A 26,346-nucleotide genomic window follows, 5' to 3' on the forward strand; every position below is an offset into this window, starting at 1 on the left:
AAGATGGATGGTTATGCATTTGAGGAGATTTGGTTCCTTGTGGTGGGAACAGGAGTTGGAGAAGTTGGGCATCGACATTTCTCTTGTTACATGGGAACTCTTTGTAGAGCATTTGAAGGAGAGGTTCATGTTTGAATACTGGTGGTAGGCCTGTGCAAAGGAGTTCTTTTAGATTATGCAGTCTGGCTCTACAGTGAAAGCTTATGAACATAGGTTCTACGAGCTTAAAAAAATTTCTATTTGGGCAGAAAATGATAAGGCTATGATACAACACTTCATTAGAGGGCTTATGCCCAAGATTGGGGAGGAAGTGAGAACTTTTTGACCTTTGACATGCAAGAAGCTTCAGAGCGAGAAAAGTTGATTGAGATGAAGTCTAGTTATCATGGGGCTTCATACAAAACTAGCATGAATCCACCTACTATGTATGTCAGTAAGAGTCAAAAGCCTCCGCAGAGTAGTGTGAAATCAAGTTTTTCAGGCAGGATATTTAAGAAGAAAAATTTTGATAAGGACTCCAAGGGTTCAGAATAGCCTAGACCATCTCAACCACCTCAGAGTGTGCAGAGTAATAAGCCATCTCCAAATCCTTCTGGTCAGAACATGGGATTCAAGAAATCTGTTGAGTGTTTTCATTATGGACAGTTAGGTCATTACCAGTCTCAGTGCCCTAACTGGGATAAGCCGAAGGTTGGACCTAAGCTAGCTAGGTCGAAAGTGACAGTTGGAGATTTTTCCAGGAACCACTGTATCTTTGCAACCCTGGATTAGAAGCAAGCCAAACACCAGAACACAGTTATTGAAGCTTAGGGTAATACTCAAGGTATGAAAGTATCTATCTTATTTGACTCTTGAGCTACAGACTCATTTATTTCTTCTGCTTTAGTTGTAAATAGTGGTATTATTGTGGTTAGGGCAAGGAATAGATGGCAAGTGGAGTTAGCATCGAGTTCTAGGGTGAATACGAATATTGTTGCTCTTGACTGTACGATTCATATGACATGTTTTGTTACTTCAATGAACCTTAGGGTTATACCTTTAGGTTCATATGACATAGTTTTGGGAATGGATTGGTTAGAACAACATCAAGCTATTATGAATTGCAAGGATAAGTCAATCAATTGTTTGGATGATTTTGGTTTAGCTAGAGTTATTGCTGGAATCAAGAGACCCATCTCTTTGAGGACAATTTCTACCAAGCAATTGGCAAGGTGTGCTCAGAAAGGCTATAGTTTGTTTTCCATTTCAGTAAACAATTTAGAATATTCTATGGTTAAGAGGTATTCTCTCGATCATCCAGTTTTGCAGAGTTTTTCAGATGTTTTTGTTCAAGAGATTCCTAGAATACCTCCGAGAAGAGAAATTGATTTTTGAATCGATTTGGTGCTAGGAATGAAACCAATTTCCAAGACTCCGTACAAAATGATAGCTCAAGAGCTTGTTGAAATTAAATTTTAGTTGGAGGAGCTTTTGGAGAAAGGTTTGATTTGTCTAAGTGTTTCACCATGGGGTGCTCCAGTAATCTTTGTCAAGAAGAAAGATGGCTCTTTAAGACTTTGTATTGATTATAGATAGTTAAACAAGGTCACTATTAAGAATAGCTATCCTTTGCCTAGAATTGATGACTTATTTGACCAAGTCAAGGGTGCCCAAGTCTTTTCAAAGATTGATCTAAAATTTGAATGTCATCAACTTAGAATCTAGGAAGCTAATATTCATAAGACACCTTTTCGCACTAGGTATGGGCACTATGAATTCACAGTGGTACGTTTTGGGTTAAAAAATGCACCTTCTATCTTTATGAGCCTAATGAATGGTGTGTTTAGGACTTACCTAGACAAGTTTGTAGTTGTTTTTCTAGATGATATTTTGGTGTATTCTAACTCTGCTGAGGAGCATGAGCAACATTTAGAGCAAGTTTTGGAATACCTTTGTAGGAACAGACTGTATGCCAATCCTGAGAAGTGCGAATTCTTCAGATTGGAGATTTGTTACTTGGGGTATATTATTTTTGGGGATGGAATTTCTGTAGATCCATCCAAAATTTGGGCTATTGTTGATTGGCCAGTACCTACAAATGTGTCCGAGGTTCGAAGTTTCATGGGCTTAGCAAGCTATTATGGCAGATTTGTGTCAAACTTCTCCAGAATAGAGCATCCTATCAATTCTCTTTAGAAAAAAGGGAAGAAATTTGTGTGGTCAGATGAGTGCAAGGTAGCATTTCAAAAACTTAAGGAATGTTTGACCAGTGTACCAGTTCTGGCAGTCCCTGATTCAGCTAAGGATTTTGTGGTCTGCACTGATGCATCTTTGGATGGCATAGGGGCAGTGTTAATGCAAGATGGATGTGTTATCGCTTATGAGACCAAAAATTTAAAGAGTCATGAGGTGAATTACCCTACTCATGATCTTGAACTTCCTGCAATTATGCATGCTTTGACCAAGTGGCAACATTTTCTTCTGAGACAACGATTTGAGTTACATTTTGATCACCATAGCCTTCAATATATTTTCACACAACTAGACCTCAATGCTAGGAAGCGAACATGGATGGAGTTCCTGTGTGAATACAATTTTGAGATTAAGTATGTGTAGGGGAAGGAGAACGTGGTTGCTAATGCACTTAGTAGAAGGCGACATGCATTATCTTCTCTAATCCTAACAGTGGATCTTAAGGATAAGATTTTACAAAACCTTTCCACAGATCATTGGTTCTAGGATGTTAAGGCTGTTATGGACAGTGGTAGCATCTTGGAAGGACATATTGAGGGGTATTTAGTGAATTCTGAAGGTTTGTTGTTGTATAGAGGAAGTGTGTACATTCCTGAGTTGGGTGATTTGAGAAATCTGGTTATGGTTGAGGCCCACAAAGCACCATATTCAGCTCATCTGGGTGTCAAGAAAATGCATGCTGACCTTAAGCCACATTATTATTGGCCTGGAATGAGGAGAGACATAGAGAATTTTGTGGCTCTTTGTTTGGAATGTCAGCAGGTAAAGGCTAAACATCAGCACCCTGCAAGGTTATTGTAGCCACATAGTATTCCAAAATGGAAACGGGACACCATTTCTATAGATTTTATTACTGGATTACCTATTACAGCTCATAGCCATGATGCTATTATGGTGGTAGTGGACCAATTTTCTAAGGTTGCTCATTTTATTCCTGTTAGATCATCCTATAATGTAGCAATAGTTGCCAAGATTTATATGTAACAAGTAGTTAAGTTACATGGAATTACTAAAAAGATTATTGCTGATAGGGATTGAGTGTTTACATCTTCTCTTTGGCAATCCATGCAGCATGAGTTAGGTACTTAGCTGAATTTTAGTTCATCTTATCACCTAGAAACTGACGGACAAACTGAACGTGTCAACTATATTTTGGTTTACATGCTTAGGATGTATGTAATGGATAGACAGAATAAATGGGAGGAGTATCTACATTTGGTAGAATTTTCTTATAACAATGGATATCACAGTTCCATAGGGATGGCACCATTTCAAGCATTGTATGGTAGACGTTGTAGGACACCTCTTAGCTAGGATAATTTGGAAGACAAGACTCTTTTAGGACCTGATATGTTGCAAGATTTGGAGCAACAGGTTAAGAGGATTAGAGAGCATCTTATTATTGCTCAAGATAGAAAAAAGAGATATGCGGATAAGCATAGAATTGACCATCAATTCTTGGTGGGTGATAAAGTGTTTCTCTGTGTAAGACCACGTAAGAGTCCAATTCGCTATGGAAAGGGATGCAAGTTAGCACCATGATTTGTAGGTCCATTTGAAATTCTAGAATGGATTGGACCTATTGCCTACAAACTTTCCTTGCCACCGAGTCTTTCACGCATACATAATATATTTCATATTTTAGTTTTACGTAAGTATATACCTAATATTGCTCATGTGCTTGATTGGAAAAATTTGTAGATTTTGGATGGTCAAATCATGCTAGAACCAGTATATATCATGCAAAGCAAAACTATGAGTTTAAGAGGAAGAGAAATAAGGCAGGTAAAGGTCCTATGGGACCCCAATGATGAAACATCTGTGACCTGGGAGGACACTGAAATGATGAGAGTAGATCATTTGCACTTGTTTGCTGACTTCCAAGAGAAAGTCAAATCCTAGTGGGGGAGGGTGTCATGCCTAACCACTACTTTGGTTTTTTTGCATATTATGACTTGTGGTTATAAGTTTCTTTTTGGTGTTATGGTCATGTTATCTCTAGAACTTGGTTTTTTATATTCTAAGAACAAGAGTTTAAGTCAGTTACATATTGTTGTCTTAAGATTATCATGTTGATATCTCTGATTTTACATTATTGTTGTGTATGCACAATACTTTTGGATTAATATTAGAAAGTTTTACTTCAGTTGTTTTGGAAAAACTAATTTTTAAACATTGCGAGTTATTTATTGGCCAATGTTAAATTCAGGATATGTTATATGAATTTTCTTTGCCTAGATACAATTGTTTATAAAATAGTTCTATTTGATTTTATAACTTAAGGAAATGAATTCAATTGTGATTTTAGTGGGGTAATTCATCTTAAATATGTTTATGTAATTTTAATTAGTTCGATTATTCTTACATAAATTCTTTTTATTGATAAGGGCTAAATATCCTAATGTTATTAGTATTTATATACCTTGTGTTCTTTTGGTAGGGGTTTAAACCTGTGGCTAATACCATTTACCCATTGTTTATGTCTTATCAAATGTTTTTGATTATATGAAATAAGGTTTATATTTATAAAACCTAATGGGTTTTGTATACTATCATATGAAGGGATTTTTGCATTTGTTTCGAATGCTATGTTTAAAGGTAATATGTTTATTGTTTTGAAAGCTAGAATATGGAAGTGGTAATGGGACAGTCTCATGTACTTGGTCTGCGTTGTGTCACTAATGAATTAAATCTAAGATTAATGAGGTTTTATGGCACTAATGGTTTTGATAGCCATACCTTTGCAAGTTGAATTTTTGAGGAAGCAATGCTGATAATTTGGCCTCATTGCTCTGCGAATGCATAACATTTGTGTTCTGTTACTGGAGTATCAGCATCATGAAGGGTTTCAATTGGAAAGAAATCCTTCATTATGAAGTCAAGCAAGGAGATTTCTCAAGGGGAGTTATTTTCTATTTGATGTTTGATTTTTCGTTGTTATCTTTCATTGTGGAGGTCGGTTGCAAGTTTTGTGTAGTAGCTCTATGGAGATTGCTTTCAATTGGACATTTTGGGTTTTGTATCAAGTGTATTTGAGGTTTTTCCACCTACTGTGATTTGAGGTAGGGGGCATTTTTCTAAACTAGATCTTTTACTATTCATGTAGTGTTAGTTTGTCAAAGAAAATAAGAAATCTGTGGTTAAAATATGCTTATCGATACCCAAGTATGGGTGTATGCAGGGTTGGGCAATTAAATTGATAAGTTCTATATATATTTATATTTGGATATGGGTAGTAAATATATAAACATACATGTGTATTCCTTAGAATTGAGCTGGGTGAGAATTCATGCGTATGATAGTTATCATGCTAGCAGATTTTGTAATAACATATATGTTTTTAAAAACCTCCTATCGAGCTCTGTGAGCACCCATGAATCAAAGCTCTCTTATATGATTAAGATGTGAGAGGCTCGGCCTTAGATTAGATTTCACTTAAGTTTTGAGCTCATGATCATAGTCAAGAGCTGAGGCATTTTGTCAAATAGTTAACCTGTAATGTTAAAATAATGTTGAATTTACTTAGTATAAAACCAAGACATTTTATCGAACAGTTAGCATGGAATTTAACTATGTTAAATTAGTTTGAAATGGTAAAGAGGTATGATGAGAATGGAAATATTGTCAATTAGTCTATACCTATTGAAATCACTTGGGGTTTACGAACTATCACTAAGTATTGACATTTTACCAAATACTTTGGATCTGTGTTTTGTTTCTTGGATATGCATTAAAAGTCATTGGTTTGGAACTAAAACTCTGACTTAGAAAACTTGTGGAGATGAGAGTTAACTTAAATTGGATGTTTTTGAGCAAAGGTTGTGGTTTGAATTACTTATCGATTGTTTTGGTGTTATACGATATTTGGATATTTAGATGGTTGCTGACCTGTGACATCAGTCATGGACATTATCACTGTAGATTTCATTAGCAATTTTAAACCATAGTTGAATTTCTACTTTGACAACACAATTATTGTGGTCATTGACATATAGGAAATTGTCAATGGAATAGCCGATACCTTGTGTAATCGGGCTTTTTAATAAAAAAATGATTAGGTTTCTGGAGTTACTTATATTATTGAGATTTTAGTTGTTTTATGTTGTTTGGTAAGTTGTAACTGGGCAGTAGTTTTGTCGAACTTGTTTGTGTAGTAATTAAAATAAAAGGCTTCATCTTGAAAGCCGATTATAAATAGAATTTGCAATTTAGAATTTTGATATATGATATAAAAAAAACTTAACATTATTGATTAAGTTTATTTGTATGAAAATATTGGTAATGATTGAATTGTTATTTACTTGGATGTTGTAGAAAACTATTTTATGGTAGTACGTGATAACTTAATTAATGATTATAGTTAGCAAGAATTCGAATTGAATAACCATTGTATTCTGGAATGGAATGGGATTGAGATATCTACTATGTGAACATCATATGTATGAGAATTGGAATTATATTTCTAACTATGTTATACTGTTCATTATTAAATTGGAAATTGCTTTTAAAAAAAATTAGATTTATGATATTTGTTTTATGAATGTCATTTAAAACAAGAATATCATATTTACTCTAATTCTAATATCTTAGTCATTTTGAAGATTAATCTAGTTTATTATGATAGCAAGGTTCAATTGTGTAGTATTAAGGGTTGATGAATATTGTTAAGGTAATTTGTTAGTTAATTATATTTATGAGATCTTAAAATTATAGTGTTGTTCCTGTTGTTATAGTAATGTAGGTTACTTTTGAAAATGATAGAATAAGATGTATTACGAATGGATTAAAGGATGTAGTATCATGTTCTATACTGATTTTATATCTGTTTGATGTGTATTTTAAGAATAGCTGTGATGAGCATATATCAGGGTGGTTAAATTTGGTTTATCCTATTCAGTTAATTAATTCAGTGATAACTTTAAAATAAATTGGGTGGGTTAATTACGTTTAAAAAGATAATTGTCCTTACCTATGACTTAAACCTATATGGTTAAGTACGGAGAACAAGGCATATCTCTATGCTGTCGTTGACAAGTATAATAGAGAATACCGTTATGTGTTGACTATGAGCATACCATACATGGATGCAGAATCTTAGAGCCATAACAATGACACCTCAGTATATATATGATTCATTTATGGGTTATTGTTAGTGCAAGTTTAAATTTTGCATTATTAAGTAAATGTTTACTTCTTGCATATTAATTTTGGAACTGCACTATGTTAAGTGGAACAGATATCTTTATTATGGATATATATATATATATATATATATATATATATATATATATATATATATATGTATGTATGTATATATATACATATATATATACACATATACATATATATATATACATACATATATATATATGTATATGTGTATATATACATATACATATACATATATGTATGTATATATATATATATATGTATATGTGTATACATATATATATACATATATATATACATATATATATACATATATATATATATATATATATATATATATATATATATATATATATATATATATATATATATATATATATATATATATATATTCTAACATGTATGAAGTTGGAATACGCTTTTCAACTTAGTGTGTATTGAGCCCCTTTTTTTTTGTGTTGTGTTGCATTTTTGTATGTTTTATAGGTGCTTCAAGTTAGTTAGCAAGTAGCGAAGGATGATTAATGAAGTTTCTTCTATAATCAGTTATTAATTAATTATAGTGTCCATATGTTTGACATTAGTGATTAAGAAAGATGTTGTACTTCATTATTGTACTAAACTTTATAGGTATTCACATTATAATGGATATGTACTTGGATAACATTATCTTTCGTTTTGAGATTTTTAGATTGAGAGTGGTTCAATCTATGTATTTGTACTTATATTAAGTTGATATTAAAAAAAAATTGTTGCATTTATTATTCTTTGTTATATATCTTTCAGTTTGTGCTTAGTATGGCTTTACAACTTTCTAATACTTAAGAATTTCTTTTTTAAATAATTATTCACAAATTTACCCATTATTTATTTTTAAATAGAATTGTCCATATGCATCTAAAAACCCTAGCCCATAGTTTCCTTAGATTTATGCATATGAAAATTTCTTATATAGAATTTAACTACCCATAACAAAAATATGCAAACAAGATATGCAAAATCCTTAGAAAGCATTCAGAAGAGACGAAGAAGACAGGAAGTGCAAGATGCGAAAATAACATAAGCAAAGTCACAAGTGTCTACCCTGACACTGATGCTAAATCACTTCTCCTTAGAATCCGCAGAGCAAGCTCCTTCCTTCTCCCACATTCTTGATCCTCCAACCATGCTCCAAATACTCCCCCTAAGCTTCTAAGAGTGCCTCATTATAAAGAACTCTCAAGAAGCACCTAGAATGTCTCTAGAAACAACCAGAAGATATGACAACTAAGCATGAGTCTTTTCCAACCTTCTAGATGAGTCATAAGGTTTTAGACACAATGTGCTTAATTTGTGCGCTAACTCCTATGTTGTTGACAACACGTGCATAATTAGAGTGTAAACTCCTATGTTGTCTACATGACAACTTCCGAGAATTTGCAAACTCCTATGTGAACAAATATTAATGTAATGCACATTAATTTATTTAATATTCACTTTACTCTTTTCAATTTAATTTATTAGTTTTTAAATCCCATGCACTCACTTTAATAACTCTGCTTGTTTTATCTTAATATATTTATATTTTAATCACATGCACACATCATGCAATTTAAAATCTTTTAATAATTTTAATATCTTTTCCAATTTTAAATTCATTTTCAAAACTTAATTGCTAAAATATTTATTAACTTAAATAAATATTATCACATTCCAACTTTAAAATTATAACTTTTATCTTCAAATTAATTCTTTTTATTTAATTAATTTCCCAATTAATTAAATAAAATAAATACTAAAATACCATATTAATTTTCCATTAAATTAAACTGTTAATTAAATCTTTTAATTAGGCTTAATTAACAAAAAATACACCAAAGACTCATAAAATAAAATACGAAAAAACCCACTATAGAAAAATACATACAAAATCAAATCAAAAGGATTAATATCATGAATTATGTCATCTGACGCATTCAGAGGGTACTCAACTCAGATACTTGTCCTAATTTCCAATTAAGACAAATGGCTTAAAGTGTTGGGATTTGGACTTGAGAATTTATCTCCCCTCTCTTACCATTGAGATAATGCGATAGGGTACGCTCATCCTAGCAATTCAGGAAAGTTGGTACTTGGTACCTACAACCTGCATAAAAACCATGCATGTACATACAATATATATATATGCTAAGCTAAACAGGCAATGGTAGAAAGTGGTGCATTGTGTAGATCTCGACTAGCAAGTGACTACGACTCCCTTCCTTAACAACATTATAAATGCCATCCAAGAACAAACACACACACCATACACATGCAAGTATGGGGTAAGTATCCATAAGAAAACACATGTGATAATAAACCATCTAACTAATCAATAACTAAAAATAATGTAATAATCATCATGCATACATGAAATGCAGAGTGTAAGTAATCTCATCACATATCAATTGAATCCAAAGCACAATATCTGATAGTTTGAAAACAATGTTGCTAACCATCAACATAAAACTAGTCCTAAAAGAGTTCGACAATGATAAAAAAAAATGTGACCTAGGGGTAGGCACTACATCGACCCCCCCTAGAATTAGGCTTACTCCTGGAAGCTTGCAAGAATGAAAAACTAAGATACTCATTATGTGGGTCTCCTTGAACCCTTTCCCCCTGTAGGGGAATATGATTCCACTAAGAACACTAGAACATGCTCAGAGCAATATGATTCTGGTTTAATGATAAACTAAAAATCTTATTGATCCAACATTTATTCTTTTAACAATTATTGAAATATATCCCCTAAAACATTCTAAACAAGAGCAACATAATGCTCGCAAAGATAATCAAAGGCATACTACCTTAATACATAGATAAAAGATACATGTTTTGCAACTAAAATGAGTTTCAATTTTCAGTTTTTCCCTCGTTTAGGTTTTCAATATAATTTTGGGTTTGAAACCTAAGTGTTGAAGTATGAAAAATATGCAAGTAATAGTTTAAGTTCTGTTTCATTTCACCTAGTTTCAAGTTTTTAGTTTGAAAGAGATACACATGATAGTTCAAAGTTTTCATTTTGTTCAACTAGTTAACAACTAGTGGCATTCCAATATACCCAGAGCTCCCAATGTTGAAACTCAGGCTTTGATACCAAATTTAATGCCCTACCAAGGGATCCAAAAGAATTAACCTAAAGTTTCACTAAGTTTGGTAGCATTTTTTTTTAATTTTTAAACATGAAAGTTAAACCATTCATAACATAGTAGTGAAAGCAACAACATCATTTAACTGAAAATAAACATGAACATACAAACATAACTGGTTACATTCTTAAAGATCCCTTAACATTGAATCACTTCTAACATAACCAATTATATTTCCATCTAATACTACATCCACATGAAACAATAATGAAAAGTCCAATGTTCATACATTACATTTATGATTGCTCAATCATCCACTGTACATGCCACAGGGTATGAAAGGCTTTCAAGAATATACATATGTGAAAATAAAGTGCATCATCCTATTCTAATCCATGATGCAAAAACATAAATGAAATCCACATATCATACATGATACATCCTCACAAGAGATAACTATAAATCATCAAACATAATTAACTAAGTGCACAGTTCCTCCCAACCGTAAATAGCATCACTAGACCCTCATGGATCCTAGCCATCCCTCCGTGCATAAAATTCCAAATCACTGAAGAGATCATTGGTATTAACATAGTAGGAATGTCACTCCTAAAACATCCTAGATCATATGCAGAAAGAAATCTAACATGCAAAGTAAAGCATAAGATAAAATCATCTAACATATGCAAATCATCAATATGAGGATACATGTCTACCATCATAATCCATGAAGATAGATGCCAACAAAGAATGCATCAACCACTATGTCTCAGACTGATCTCAAATGGTAAGAGTGAAAAAGCACTACCACCTGACCATGTGGAACCTAAATGGTCCACTCCCACCATGCTGAGGAGATAATCTCAAGTCCCAAATAGATTATCAAAATCACATAGCATAAATACTCTCTAAGTCCAGGAATCCTAAAAGTATACTAACTCAAAGGTTCCAACACAAAATCGACATCTAATCCCAGAGGCACACAAAGACACGTAGGAAACCTACTATGCAAGGAGGAAAGTGTCATTGCACATATCACGCTAGAGTTACCCTGGCAGACTCTTTATAGACCCCGACCCCCTAGTGATCCCTATGCAACCACTAGTATCCTCTCATACAGATGAGGCATACTATGGAATGCAAGGTCACAACCAAGCATTCTCTCTACTCCCATCCTATTCTATACTAGCACTCAAGGCATGGGTGAGAAAAAACAATTATCTTATTAGGTTCATTTGATCCCCATTTAGTGTAAATGTTTTCACTTATTAAAACAACTTACAATGAGTTACCCTGGCAGCCACTTAGAGCCCTGGCCCCCATTGCAAGCCACTTCCTGACACTACAAGTAGATAACCTACCCTAAGCTCATGGAATCATAAATCTCAAAATTACCACAGTCCTATACAAGTGACTGGAAAGAAATACCAAAAGATAATCCATAAAATGAGCATCAAATCTCCATGACCAAATGAAAAGCATTCATAGATAATCATGACCACAATAGTTCTCTATTGGCAATTGAAGGTATCACTGATAATCAAAAGTATCAATTGGTTCTCAATAAACAAAATATATATCAAAATCATACTAATCAAAGACTCCAAAATGGTTGAGTCAAAACATGTCACAACATGACATCATCAAGAAATAAATCAACATTTTAGTCCCATCATGGTGACTGAAAAGTAGTCCAAGGATAACTGATCGATGACTCAAAAATGGTTAAGTGAAGTGTCTGAAGTACATATAACTTAGCTTCACTCAAGAAGAGTGATGAGCAATAAAAATCTATAAATACAAACATTCCATAGAGCATACCATCACATTACCATGGTTGGGTTGGGAAAGATCGAGATCAAATAATATCAACATTTCATTACAATCATAACCCTTGAGCCTCTGGTAGACGTCCTATAACTAGTCAACAACTAGTCAACCCAAAACTCAAAGCAAGAAGCACAGAGAAAACACAATGCAAGAACATATTTTGATTTGCTAAAGTTACATAATTGAATAAATTATGGAGGTTTTAATTTCTATTTGCAAGTATACTTCGAGTATATAAGATTTATCATTTGACCTACAAGTCAACCCATTTGTTCCCTCGATAGCATTATCCTTCCATTATTTAAAATAATATTCTAAGAATAACTGAAGGATAAATATTTACTCATTAAACTAATCTTCATTGACCCTTAATTAAATCATTTGCTTTATTTTGCTAAGATCAATGTTACTAATTGAAAAACTCTTTCTTATCATTAATTCAACTTTTCCAAACAAAACCAAAGAATCATTATTCTTTTAAATTATAAGAAAGCCCGTTATTGATGGGGACACAACCCAAGAATAGAATGGACACAACAAAAAAGGGGAAAATTATATTGACTGAGAAGATAAGCTAGTACAAATAGTACAGAGAAAATATTCTTCAAAACATGCCCTAAGGCTTACAATAGTATAAATCTGGAGATAATTTCTCCTTTCAGTACCTCCTCTCAAACTCCACTCCGAACTGCCTTTTACAATGCCAAAAATCTCCTTAAATAGACCCCAAAGGGTTAAGGACTAGGAGTACATTCTAGAAAGTGCTAGTAGGTATCCACCGACCAAATAGAAGGTTCCAAAAGCTGCGTTAGAAGTTGGTGCAAATCTAGAAGAATCCAAAAATGGTAATCGAACTTCCGAGAGGTATAACTTTTGAACTGTAGCTTCGATTGATGAACCGTTTACATTTTCAGAAAGCTCTTGAAGCACTCTATAGCCCTATGGACAAGTTTTTCTTGTCCCCCATTCTTTGGCCCTTTTTGAGGTCATTGAATACCCCTAACCTGACTTTGAAGCATTCTTATGAGGTCTCCAAAACCCAAAAAACTACAATAACTTTCAAACCATGGGGCCTATTGACCTGATTCCTTTTCTGGAATTCTCTAAATCACAATTAAATTCATCTAGCCAATTCACACCTTCTAGGTGACCAAAATGATGGCCAAATTACATGCTCCTATTTTTTTTGGATTTTCTAGCACACTGATAGTTGAACTGTGAGAGTTGGAACCTTTATTTGACCCAAATGGGTATCCAAAAATGAAAAGACATGAACATAAACTAATTCTAAGTACATTTTTTTGGGTCACATAGGATTGCCCTTATACCTCTAGATGTTCCTGCATCAGACACCCAGGGTAGATCCAAAAGTGACCCTGTCACTTTATGGATGGTAGAGGAAATCCCAAATGGGAAACCTCAGCTGCTGAAATCCAAGTTGAGTCCTCGATCGATCGTCCTTTCCATTTGACCAAATACTCTTCATACTGCCTATTTCTAGTACTCCTACCCACACGATGATCTAGAATGTCTTCTATCTCCTCCTTCTTAGAAGCAGGAATTGGACATGGTTCTAACACTAGCTCCTCATCTGCACCATCATCATGATACTCTGTTAAATTTGCAATGTTGAAAATGGGAGAAATGTGAATACCATCTGGCAGCTCCACTTCATATGCATTTCTTGAGTCATGTTTCTTCAAAATTTTGCAGGGGCCAAATTTCTTCATTTTTAGCTTGTTGTAAGTACTGGCTGGAAATCTTTCTTTTCGTAAGTGCACCATGACTAAATCTCCTACTTGGAATTCCTTATGTCTTCTCCTTTGATCAGCCCTAGCTTTATACTCTTGATCCATCTTGGTAATGTGTGCTTTAACCTCCTCATGTAGATGCTTGATATGTTCAACAAATTCCTCAGCTTCAACACTTGTCCTCTCCCCTTGTTCTATCTTCCTCAGCTCTAGTGCAATCCTTGGGCTACTCCCATATACAATTTGGAATGGTGATTTTCCAGTACTCCTATTTATAGAGTTATTATAAGCAAACTCTACCTGTGGTAGAATCAAATCCCATCCCTTGGGCTTATCCCCAACTAAACATCTCAGCAAATTGCCCAGACTTTTGTTTACCACTTCTGTTTGCCCATCAGTTTGTGGGTGATGCGTGGAACTGAATTTCAAGTTGGTTCTTAACTTTTTCCACAATGTCCTCCAGAAATACCCCACAAAATTAGTATCTCTGTTAGAAACTATGCTCCTTGGAAGACCATGTAGTCTTACCACCTCTTTGAAAAACAAGTCTGCAATATGGACAGCATCATGAGTTTTGTGGCATGGAATGAAATGTGCCATTTTTGAGAACCTATCAACCACCACAAATACTGAGTCATTACCCCTTTGTGTCCTTGGCAATCCAAGAACAAAATCCATACTTATGTCCTCCCATGGCCTTGATGGAACAGGAAATGGCTGATATAGGCTAGTATTGTGACTAAACCCCTTGGCAACTTGACAAACCTGGCAACTCTGTACAAAATTCTTCACATCCTATGAAATTTGAGGCCAAAAATAATGTTCTCTTAGAATGGCAATGGTCCTATCTTGACCAAAATGTCCTGCCATCACTCCACTATGTTTCTCCTTAATCAGATTTTCCCTCATGGAACTTCTTGGAATGCACAATTGACTACCCTTGAACAACATGCCATCCTAAATCAAATAGTCTAACCACTTGGTTCTATCTACATAAATAGGTTCTTTACAAGCTTTCCATGCTTCCACAAAATTAGGATCCTTGGGGTACAAATTCTTGAGTTCATCAAACCCAACTACTTCAACTTGCATTACTATAAGAAAAAATTGTCTCCTACTTAGTGCATTTGCAACCCTATTAGATTTTCCACTTCTATGCTTCAACACAAATGTATAACTCTGCAAGAACTCTACCCACTTCATATACCTGACTTTGAACCATTCTTAGGAGGTCTCCAAAACCCAAAAAACTGCAATAACTTTCAAACCGTGGGGCCTATTGACCTGATTCTTTTTTTGGAATGCTCTAAATCACAATTACATTCATCTGGCCAATTCACACCTTCTAGGTCACCAAAATGATGGCCAAATTGCACGCTCCTATTTTTTCGAGATTTTCTAGCACACTGATAGTTGAACTGTGAGAGTTGGAACCTTTATTTGACCCAAATGGGTATCCAAAAATAAAAAGACATGAAACACAAACTAAGTCTAAGTACATTTTTTTGGGTGACACGGGATTGCGCTTATACCTCTGGATGCTCCTGCATCAGTTATCAATCCTCAAATAAGAAGATTATAACAACAAATTAACTAGTCTTACTTTAAACGCCATGCTTTGTTAATTAATCTTAATTAAATCATATAATTAAATTAATTAATAACGTACACAATCCATGACTCTATATCATTCTAATAGTTCTTAATAAAAACTCTACTAAAATTTAGGTCTCTTAACTTAATCATTATAATAATTAAATCATCACTAATAGCCATTAAAATATCTAAAGTCATTATTCAAGTTATTAGAATAAGACTTATCAACTTCGATGTAAATACTTTACAACTTCGTTAAAAGAACCATATCAATTAAAAATCTATTACATAACTTAATTATTAATATCATAACTAATAATTCAATTATTATTATCAAGCGAGAAGACTCTCTTCTACCCTGTGGATATCTCGTTTAAGTAGTTGGATCAATTAAGTTTAACCCCCCATTTAATTTTGATCTTCAATAAATAACTTACCCATTGAATTCCAATAATCAATTAGCAATTCTGATGAACCCTATATTATCGAAACAATAATTGCATAAAAACTTTGATTTATAATATATTCTATTGATTAACCTTAATTAAACTAAATTTAATTAAGTTAATTATTAAATTCTAAATATATAAAACTATATTAATATCTCTCCTCCTTTAATAATAATTGACAAATTATTATTAATTATACTTTTAAATCACCTATCATTTTCAATAAATCAATTTTCAATTTCAAGAACCCTAAAATAATCCCAATAATCCTTATTTGAATAAATTTATTTAATTTTAATATACAACAATATTATTTACTTAAAATTTAATTAGTTTGAATATTCAAATTTCATTAATATAATATTATATATATATATATATATATATATCATATAATAATCAATATATATAAATTATTAATATAAAATTGAATTATAAAATTCGAATCATATAACTGCATTTTTTCAAAAAAATGAGGAAAGAAAATTATAAAGTTTCTTTGAAGTGATATATATCACTGTGGTGCTTTTATATTAAAAGAGGCATCATGTGGCCCCCGTACCTTGTTGCAAGGCCTACGACGACAGTCGTAGTACCTACGATAGTGATACGAGTGACCGTTGGCCGCAACCTTCAATGGCGATGGGGGTAGGGGAAATTACATGCCGCCCCACCATATAATAATAATTCTTTTTTTTTTAAACGTTTTCATAAAACCGTTCTTCTTAACCAATTCAGATTTTTATAAATGTTTTTCCTACTACAAGTTTATATTTAGTGCCTCAATGAATATATATATATATATGTATATGTATGTATATATATATGTATATGTATGTATATATATGTATATGTATGTATATATATATATATGTATATATGTATGTATATATATATGTATATATGTATGTATATATATATGTATATATGTATGTATATATAGGTACGCAGATCGGTATATTTTAAAAAAAGAATATATACATAGCTTTTAAATAAAAAAGCTTTCTAATACTTAAGAATTTCTTTTTTAAATAATTATTCACAAATTTACCCATTATTTATTTTTAAATAGAATTGTTTGTATGCATCTGAAAACCCTAGCCCATAGTTTACTGAGATTTATGCATATGAAAATTTTTTATATAGAATTTAACTACCCATAACAAAAACATGCAAACAAGATATGCAAAATCTGCAGAAAGCATTCAAAAGATGCGAAGAAGTTAGGAAGTGCAAGATGCAGAAATAACATAAGCAAAGTCACAAGTGTCTACCTGGACACTGAAGCTAAATCACTTCCCCTTAGAATCTGTAGAGCAAGCTCCTTCCTTCTCCTACATTCCCGGTCCTCCAACCACACTACAAATGCTCCCCCCTAAGCTTCTAAGAGTGCCTCATTATAAAGAACTCTCACGAAGCACCTAGAATGTCTCTAGAAACAACCAAAAGGTGTTGACAACTAAGCATGGGTCTTTTCCAACCTTCTAGATGAGTGATAAGGTTTTAGACACCATGTGCTTAATTTGTGAGCTAACTCCTGTGTTGTTGACAACACATGCATAATTAGAGTGCAAACTCCTATGTGAACAAATATTAATGTAATGCACATTAATTTATTTAATATTCACTTTGCTCTTTTCTATTTAATTTATTAGTTTTTAAATCTCATGCACTCGCTTTAATAACTCCACTTGTTTTATCTTAATATATTAATATTTTATCACATGCACACATCATGCAATTTAAAATCTTTTAATAATTTTAATATCTTTTCTAGTTTTAAATTCATTTTCAAAACTTAATTGCTAAAATATTAATTAACTTAAGTAAATATTATCACATTCCAACTTTAAAATTATAACTTTTATCTTCAAATTAATTCTTTTTATTTAATTAATTTCCCAATTAATTAAATAAAATAAATATTAAAATACCATATTAATTTTCCATTAAATTAAACCATTAATTAAATCTTTTAATTAGGCTTAATTAATAGAAAATACACCAAAGACTCATAAAATAAAATATGAAAAACCCACTATAGAAAAACACATACAAAATCAAATCAAAAGGGTTAATATCATGAATTACGTCATTTGACGCATTCAGAGGTTACTCAACTCAGATACTTGTCCTAATTGAAATGGCTTAAAGGGTTGGGATTTGGACTAGAGAATTTATCTCCCCTCTCTTACCATTGAGATAATGCGATAGGGTACACTCATCCTAGCAATTCAAGGAAGTCGATACCCAGTACTTGCAACCTTCATAAAAACCATGCATGTACATACTATATATATATATATATATATATATGCTAAGCTAAATAGGCAATGGCAGGAAGTGGTGCATCATGTAGATCCTGACTAGCAAGTGACTATGACTCCCTTCCTTAACCACATCAAAAATGCCATCCAGGAATAAACACACAGACCATACACATGGAAGTATGGGGTAAGTATCCATAAGAAAACACATTTGATAATAAACCATCTAACTAATCAATAACTGAAAATAATGTAATAATCATCATGCATACATGAAATGTAGAGTCTAAGTAATCTCATCACATATCAACTGAATCCATTGCACAATATCTGATAGTCTGAAAACAATGATGCTAAACATCAACATAAAACTAGCCCTAAAGAAGTTCGACAGTGATAACAAAAATACAACCTAGGGGTAGGTTCTACATGAATTTTATATCATATTAATGAATGTTATGTGATTGTATTGATTGAATGTTATAGTTCATAAATGGATGAGTGAATGAATGAAGTATGTAATTGGATGATAATGGGAAATTTAGATTGATGTTAGGGGGAGGGGGGTGAGGCTAGATGAGGTTCCACCTTCACATGGTTGGGCTTGTTAAGTAGAGAATATTATAGTATTCTTGAAATCAAGTGAAGCTCAAAATAACATAAAATGGACACTTTGCATGTGGTAGGTCTAAACTGATCTAGGACTACTTCTTCCCATAACATGAATTTGTGAAATACATTCTAATATCACCAATTTCAACACTCTATTCAAAGCATAGGAGTGGCCTATATTCTTAGCATGAATTTCAAGTAATGCCTCAGTCTAGATTGCCTTAGAAGTGGCTAGAAGAAGCATGCACAAGTCTGAGACTATGAACTCTCCCTACCTTGGCCAAGAAGAACTTACCAAATCTCTAGTATTAGGGCAAACCATAGAGTGGTGTGGCTGGTCTGCAACCAACCAATAACTTCACAATTAAAGGAATGAGCCTTCCTTCACAAAGGATTGCCAAGCAATAATCTCAAGTGTACCAATTTTATCAATGCTCTAATCCTTATCAAGAATCTTGTCCCAATTTATCTCTAGATGAAATAGGGACCCAAATTGATTGGTAAAATGGTGAATAACACCTAAACATCTAAAACTTTCATTCTTATATCTTCCAAGGTCACTCCAATGAATCCCAACTAGTTTCATTACTTCTTGCTGAGAAATCCCAACATTGACACCTAACTAAGATTGATTGACCCAAGACCAATGCATCACATAAAGAAGCTACATTCCTAAGTGTCATAAAAAGTGCAATGCACTCTTAGTCTACCTCTTTATTTGCATATATCACAAGTGGTAGTGTCCTTGGAGAGTAACTAATCATCCCATGATATGAAATGGTATCACCCTCATGTTTTCAATCATGTTTCAACCTGTGGCTAGAGTCATCTATCCAAGCTAATACCATGTATTCTCTTTTAAGTGCAATGCTAGAACCAAGTGATATTCCACCTATCTCATATAATGGTATGACTTCTCAACTTCCATCTCATATAAGTCTTTTGTCTCATCATTAAATCTTCCTTTGAATCATCAGCAAATATAACTTACTTTAAACTTATATTTTACCAAACTCAATCATTTCATAAAATCACTATCAAATCACTAACTTTTATAATGCTAATTAGTCATGCAACATATTTTCAGAGAAATTGGAAGATTTAAAGAACTATATAATCCATAAACTTGATTGCAGAATTATCAAATTATTTCATAAAACATAACAAAGAAAGAATTACTATGACTAATACCAGTAATGTTATTGGACCTATTTATTGTTGTTAACTATGCTAAAGGATGTGAAAACCTATGATCATTCCCTCCTTTAATTCAATCATTCCAGTGACATAATAACATTGCTATGTTTTTCCTTTGAAACTTCTTTTATTTTGTGATCTTACACCCGACACATATGCATCGTATTTCACAAACACTCTTTAGAATTTTGATCTTCTATATTTTACACAACACTATGTAACAAGTTCACTTAAAAATATACATTCATGTGCCTACAATTTTTAATCCTTTTGAACACTAAACTAATATTTCTCAAAGTTTCATCTCACATACTCAATATCATAAAAATGGAAATTTATATCATATGAGACACATGCATCACCTTCAAATTTGATTTGAAATTTATAATATTAGTTGTCTATTTTGAACCGCATGTAGTTATAACTTCTCTAGCTTCTCCAAACATTAAGTTCATAAGATTTGAAAGGTAAAGCTTTTTTTTTGTGTATATAAATTCTTGTGTATTTGGACTTTTGTTATTCTATTAATTACTATGTAGTTTATCGTACATGTAATTGCCTCACTACATATTTCACATTTTTGATCATTGGATTTATAGCCTATAATCTCACATGGAAAATATTTGAAAGGTAAAGCTTGTATTTTTTCTCTATATATATTCTTGTATTTTTCATAATCTTGATAATTATTGTAGTGTTTCATATTTTTAGGTCACTAAAATGCAGCAACCAACAAAAAAAGTTGAGGGGAGCAGCTCTGAGGAGGATGAGAGCTCAGAAGAAAGCGACAAGGAGCCAAAGGCCGAGATAGGCATTAAGGTAAAAGAAGATGCCTTCCATTACGTATGATCATTTACATATATGTTAATTTCTGATGAGATTCTTCATATTATGAACAAGGTTATAATTTAAATCCTATGTTTATTTTCCTGTAAATTTTATTGAATTATGTTATAAATTTCATCCAAATTGGAGTGAGTTGTTTGAGTGCTCCAATATGTTTTATCTTATGCATTTCTAGAAGAAAACATTCCTTAGTTATTTCCTTTTGATTCGGCTTAGATATAATTTTGATCTTGTTTCTTATCAGTGATTGCAATGGTTGTATGTGAGATATGCATTTTCATGTTTGTCATATATACTTGGATATAGTTGTATTTTTTTCCATTCTTGAAACTTTCAAAAGTAAAATTCTTTTCCTATTTTTAATGGTTATTTTTTTTAACCGTTGCATGCCTCGTCAGTAATGATCTTTCCTTAATTGTATTTTCCCAGTAAGTTCTAGGAACAATTATGAAGTTGGAAATATGATTGCAAAGGCCTTGAGTAAAGTTGGTAGGAAGGGTATAGTAATTCCCTTGAAGTAGGAAAAAGTTCAAGAAATAATTTATACATTGTAGAGGGAATGCAATTTGATTATGGATATATTTCCTCATATTTTTTGACAGATAGTGAGAAGATGATAGGAGAGTATGAGAATTGTAAGGTAAATAATATATGGATTGAAATCATTTTTTCCATTTTTAGCTTTTCAAAAAATGAGCAGTTATCATTTAGCTATTGTAAGAGAGTGGTTGGACATGTATTAGGAATCAGGCAACTTTACGTAGAAATGAATTTATTTTTCTTTACAACCTACAGCTCCTATTGGTTGATAAGAAAATAACAAATGCAAGAGATATGATTGGCATATTGGAAGATGCAATTCATGGTGATTATCCTATCTTAATAATTACTAATAACATTGAGCAAGAAGCCTTGGCTACCCTTTTCATCAATAGGCTTCAAGATGCACTAAAGATTGCTGCTTTAAAAGCTCCTAGATTCGAAGAAAGGAGAAGTCAGTATTTGGATGACATTGTCGTGTTGACTAGAGGTATCATTTATCATGGTATCTTTCTATCCAATGTTAATTATGTTGGTCAGTTTGTCATAGGCCATAATAAAGTAGCCTTTTTAATATTTTTAACATTAGTTTAAATTCAGTGCAAAAAGTAAGTTGTCAGCTTAGGATTATGTTATTTTAGAGTTCATTCTCCTAATATGTTATTCAGTAATATAGATAACTATAAACATTTGAACCATGTATTCTAATGCAAGCACTATAATTAGAGATGAAGTTGGGTTGGCCCTTGACATTATTGGAAATGAGGTTCTAGGAACTGCTACCAAGATAGTGCTGACAAAAGATTCAACAATAATAGTTAGTGATGGAATGACTTAAGAGGCTATTGAGAGAAGAGTTAATCAAATTAGGAGCATGATTGAGGTATGCCTTCTTGTTTGTGTGTGTATGTTCTTTGGTCCTTAACATGGACTATTAGTCTTATGCTTTGTAATTAGAGCACTTTAGTTGTATTATTTATGTTATTTCTCCTTTGTCTGCACCTAGTATCTCATCATGGTTAACACTCTATCTTTTTTTGAGCATGTATCAATATATTGGTGAAGAATAAATCATTAGAGAATTGTGATATTGTCAACCTAGCTTGTAGAATGTATTTGACAATTGAATATTTTCTTTATTTCTAGGTTTCTAAACAAGATTATGAGAAAGAAAAATTGAATGAAAGGATTTCTAAACTATCTAGGGGAGTTGCAGTTATATAGGTGAAGTTATTGAAATGTGTCTAGTCTTCTATAGTGTTTCACTATTAAATACTTCTATGAGTACCAGATAAATTTTGTTAATGATAAAGTCTTGACTAGTAATTCTTATAAATTGTAATGTCTCTCTCCTATTTCCAAAATTATTGCTAATCTATTCTCCAAACAATTTATTTGTGATATAAATGCTTAATTTTCTGATTTACTTATGGTTTTTTGGTGTACTTTGATTTTTGTGGTTTTCTCAGTATATGCAATGCCACACAATATATTTATAGTTGAACCACTTGTAAATGGATATAGTGCACTTCTAGATTTATTTAAATACCAAAGTGCGATATAGAAACTCTTATTATTTTTCTTTAGTAAGGTAAATATTAGAAAGCTTTCCTACCATAACACTACCCAAGTCAGATTATAATTTCTGAGAACTAAAATATGACTAAACACTTCTCAATTCCACTTCACAAATGTATGATTTGATTTATAATTACTTGTAGCAATTAAAATACTATTTTTGATATATATTTTTACCATATTTCTCAATCCTTGCCTTTACTTATGTGCAGCTCTTATTTTCCTATAAATTTGGACTTTGCCCTTCATTTGTTATGATTTTTGAGTCTGTGATATAAAGCCTATGATATGATAGGTGTTTCCTTGGTTAGTTTTTTATTTATTTATTGATGTTATTTTCCTTTTCTCTAATTTCTTCCAATCAATATTTTTCTTTTCATGACTACCCAAGGAACCCTATCACAAATATATGCCCTATCTAATCCATTGAGTTAACATGTTTTCACTGATGGCTATTTGTTCATGGATGTCTGATTATGATCATAATGTAGCCTAAGGTTGTCACTCATGTAAAATATACCTTTTTCTATACATGATATGCCCTCTATAATCATTGGCTAACTTAGATTGAAGTAGATAATATTTATTTACTCTATAACTAGTTGCATATATATCATTCAATAAGATAGGCTTTATTGTGCCTATATCATTATGATAATAAATAAGCATGAGCCAAGTTAGGTGATGGATGATAAGAAGTATGATTGACAGGTAGGACCACAAACATAGACAGAGTTGAAGGAAAAAATGTTACAAATGGAGGATGCTTTAAATGCTACAAAGGTGTGGTAGTCTTCTTTGTAAATAACTTTGTCATTTGATATGAATGCGTAAAACTCCCATGCCAATTCCTATTGTAGAAAAAATTAACTATTAAGCCATTTGTGTATGGAATGAAAAAGTCTTTTGTTTACTATTCTGCAATGGTGTAAAGAGGACTAATTCTTTTATCTACTATCATTTTCTCCTCCTTTGTAGAATGAAAAATTAATTGAAGTTATATTAATTGTATTCGAGCAATCCACTAATTAATTTCTATAAATAAGTAGTTGTTGAAGAGGGAATTGTTGTTGGTAAAGGGTGTGCTCTTTTGAGGCTTGCTACAAAGGTTGATGCTATTAGAGATACACTTGAAAATGAGGAACATAAGGTAGCTTAATTTTGTATTTGCTACATAAGCAAGTATGGTTGGCATGACAGTGGCTTTATAATCCTTAATGGATGTGTAAATAATTCTTTGTCATATAAGACTTAGCTCTACAATGTGTTTTTAACATCTGGCTCTAAAATTTGTTAGTTCTTTGGTGTTTTTAGATTGGTGTAGGTATTATTAAATGAGCTTTGAGCTGCCTGGTGAAACTAATTGCAAAGAATGTAGGAGTAAATGGAATTTTTGTGGTTGAAAAGGTTATTACAACTCCTGAGAAAATGTTGAATAGAATCAAGTATATTTAAACTCAATTCTTTCATAGCTATTCAATAGAATCTTGTTGATTTAAGCTCTTTTTCTTAGGTATGCCCTATTCAATTTCATTGGAAATTAGCCTAAATGTAGACAACTCTTTCTAGTCCTTATGAAGCCTATTGAATTTAAGTAAATTAACATTGTGCCTAGGTGTACAATCTTATTCATTTTTTCTCGATGCCATACTAGATGCAAATAGCTCTTTCTAGTCTTCATGGTAGTAAAATGATAGCCCTATCCTTGTCTTTTTATAGGTCCTTTCCAATGATAATCCAAACTATGGATACAATGCTAGTACAGGTGGTTATGAAGATTTGATGGCTGCAAGAATTATTGATCCAACTAAGGTAAGATGGCATATTCATTTGATGTAATTTATTTTTATTTTTCCAATTTCTTAATTGGTGAAATAAATGCAAATTAGTGTCATTTAAGTCCTTGCAAACATGGTTTATCAAGATGTTCAATGACTATGCATTTGCATAGTGCCCTTGTTATAAAGAAAGAAGGAAAATGCAAGCCTAAGTTGGATGTGATGCCAATTATTTTAGGCCCTCTACCCTTTCTAAATTCTAATGTGTATTGTACATAGGTAGGGATTATATTGTATCATATTTAAACTGAATGAATACTAATATCTATCATAGCTACTACAATGTCATTTTCATTGACAATAGGATTATTTACCATGTATGTTAGTTTACAAGTCTATAAAGAATGCACCATCTTAGTGGTTTTTGTTTTCTTTGAAATATCCCTTATAAAAAGTTAACCCAAACTTAACACAAATTGACATAATTAATAGGAAAATCAAATAGTGTCCAATATGTCTTCCCAAAATTTGTTTTACAAGAAGATAATCCAATGGTAATAACATAAAAATAGTTTTGCTCTAACATCTACTTCAGTTTCAAGAATCTATGTGTGACATGAATATCAAAGAGTAATTTGAAAACAATACTTCTAGGTCTTGTTATTTAGATGTCAGAAAAAACAATCTTACTTCCATTTAAGCATCAGAACCCTTGACTCTACTTTTTGGAATAGGAAAGATTCCTAAGAAATAGACTTGCATGTGTAATCATGTTATGAAATGAACTTCAAGAAATGAACCTTTTATAATTGAACATGCATAGCCAGATCTAATTTCTAAAACCTTAATCTCTTCCAAGTTATATGCAAGTTCCCTAGCTTCATACTCTGCAACAAGTGTCAGATAGGGCCAAGGTTTTTGTCAATGTTTTTGGGAATTTAGTGTAATGCCCTCAAAATGTGCATGTTGGAATAGGTGTGGCAACAATTCCTATTTGCACAAATATAAAAGCTTACACCATTCACTACAATTAAGCTCAGCTTATTTTTTCTCAAGATATATAGAGATGGGAAAAGCTTTTGAGTTATTTTTTCTTTGGCAAGATTGAGCATGGAATAAATGTTTTTGTGCCAAAGCTAAGCTTTGAGCACATCATTTTTTTACTACTGAACTATAGAATGTCTTCAACTAGAGGTATGCTCCACAATATTAATCCTAATCTTGCCTTAGATATAAAGCTTTTCCTATGATTTAGTTCTAGAAGATTTTTAAACTTTTCCAAGCTTCTTGCAAGGTTTCAAAATAAAGGGAAGTTCTGCAAAAGGTAATTTCATTCTTTCATTTTCTGCTAAATTGTCTAAATGATTTACTCGTAGTTATGTTATGTTCCA

At 32.3% G+C, this 26,346-nt stretch overlaps 1 pseudogene; it reads left to right on the forward strand.

Moving 5' to 3' along the window:
- The first annotated feature begins 603 nt into the window (after positions 1 to 603).
- On the forward strand, positions 604 to 25,016 carry LOC149580393 (ruBisCO large subunit-binding protein subunit beta, chloroplastic-like; annotated as a pseudogene).
- Positions 25,017 to 26,346: the final 1,330 nt, after the last annotated feature.

Source organism: Cupressus sempervirens, chromosome 1 (assembly GCF_028749045.1).
Source record: "Cupressus sempervirens isolate cs-2001-9-10 chromosome 1, ASM2874904v1, whole genome shotgun sequence".
NCBI lineage: Eukaryota > Viridiplantae > Streptophyta > Pinopsida > Cupressales > Cupressaceae > Cupressus > Cupressus sempervirens.